This window comes from Galeopterus variegatus, unplaced genomic scaffold (genome assembly GCF_000696425.1).
Source record: "Galeopterus variegatus unplaced genomic scaffold, G_variegatus-3.0.2 Scaffold2227, whole genome shotgun sequence".
Taxonomy (NCBI): Eukaryota; Metazoa; Chordata; class Mammalia; order Dermoptera; family Cynocephalidae; genus Galeopterus; species Galeopterus variegatus.
Genome location: NW_007728338.1, coordinates 286,879 through 289,142, shown reverse-complemented (window position 1 = coordinate 289,142; position 2,264 = coordinate 286,879).

Sequence of the window (2,264 nt, the reverse complement as noted above, 5' to 3'; positions counted from 1 at the left end):
TTTTAATAGATACTTTAAATTTGAAATTTCCAAAACCAACATGTTTCTCAACAATCTCTTCCACATTGGTAAATGGTGCCACTGTCTATTGTTAAAAATAGAAACCTAGAAGTGTCAGGCACCCCTCTCTCCCTTACCTCCTAAACTTTCTACATAGGATTCTTCACCGAGTTCCCCATGTCTAAAGCACTAACACCATCTTCCTCACACAAGGTGATAATAAAGCTGTACCTGCAGCATGTGGTAATAGCCTCCTAATGTGTGTCACTTCATATACTCTCACTTTACTCCTATCCATTTTTCACATAATACAATTTAAGCCGTAGGATATTCCTACTTAAAAATCCTTCACTGTGCTTTCTTTGTATGTAGAATAAAATGCAAACACACTGCGGTGGTATACGTGACCTTGTCTGAGCTGGCCCCTTCCTAGGTCCACAACTCATCTAGAACCCAACTCTTTTCCACACTCCACGGCCAACCACCTCCTGTCCTCCTTGAGAACTGGCCAGTCCCTTTCTGGCCTCAGGAACTCTGTGTTGTGACGTTCCCTCTGTCCCAAATTTCTCTTCCCTCCAACTTTGTACAGCACCTCCCATCCACTATCTAACAAACTCCTCAGTTGACCTTGGCTCTGTACATTTATGTTGTGCTTAAAAATAGTAGGGAAAATAGCATGTTAGTTCCTCAAAAAATTAAATATAAAATTACTGTATGATCCAGCAATTTTACTTCTGGGTATATACCCAAAAGAATTGTAAACAGGGACATGAACAGATATTTGTGCAACAATGTTCATAGCAGCTTTATTATAACCAAAAGGTGAAAGCAACCAAAATGTCCATCAAAAGATGAATAAATAAACAAAATGTAGAATATACATAAGATGGATATTGTTCAGCCTTAAAATGTGCTACAACATGCATGAAACTTGAAAACCTTATGCTAAGTAAGTCAGACACAAAAGGACAAATATTGCACAATTCCACTTATATGAGGTAAATAGAAACTGAAAGTAGGATAGTGGTTACCAAGGTCTGGGGGGAGGAGGAAATAGGGAATTACTATTGAATGGGTATAGAGTTTTAGTTTGGGATGATGAAAACCATTTGGAGAATGGTAGTGTTGATGGTTGTACAAAAATGTGAATATACTTAATATGACTAAATTTTACACTTAAAAATGGTTAAATTTATGTTATGTGTATGTTACCACACACACACAAATAACTCTTACAAAGTCACAGTGGCATTCCTTTTGTTATTTCCATCTCAGCAACCACTTTTTTCCTTATATCATTAAAATTTTAAACTAAAATATAATTAAAAATTGTATGTCTGCTTTTTTTTTTATGTGATTAGTAAATCTTTCCCATATTAGCCTGTAAGTTCTATGAGGGGAGTAACCTTGGTACGTGTATTTCCTGAGTTGCATTGTTGATTTTTAGTTCCCCACTGCTCACTTTGTGCCAAGCTCAGGGACTAGCACCATAGCAATTGAGTCAATCTCTGCTAAATAAATGGCTAAAACCTACATCTCTGACAGTAAAATATGTTTTTTTAAAAATCATTTACTTTGGCATACTTTTAGTTTTACAAATTACCATAATTCTTTACTCAGTTTCTGGTGATGTTAACATCTTATATTACGACAGCACATTTTTCAAGCTGAGAAAACCGATTTTGATATATTTGTACTAGTCTGCTTCTTTGCTTAGAACAAAAATACATGAATCTGGGTAATTTGTAAAGAAACCGTATTTATTGCCTACGATTTCAGAGGCTGGGAAGTCTAAAGCCCAGGGAACATTTCCAGTGAGGGCTGCCTTTGGTGGTGACTTCAGTGACTACAGGGTATCACATTGCCAGATGGCAGATGGCTTGAGCAGAGAGAGACACCACGTGCTCCTCATGTGCTCTCCTTTTAAAGCCATCACAGACATACCCATGACCACCATTAAACCATCAAATGGATGAATAAATTCATTATGGCATGATCCTCACAATCTAATCACCTCTTCAATGCCCTACCTTTCAATTATCAGAATAGAATTTCCCACCCTCAGCAGTTACAGAGGGGATTACACTTCAATGAGTTTAGGGGACATTTAATCCACAGCAATATTGCTCTCAAATAACTCCAGATATCATTTGGGCTCCTCTACCTTTTCCACTAATTTCTTTTTCTATTCCAGGACCTAATCCAAGAAGATGGTACTTTTGGTGGGACCGATACAGAGCGATAGATATCTGAATTACTCTTGT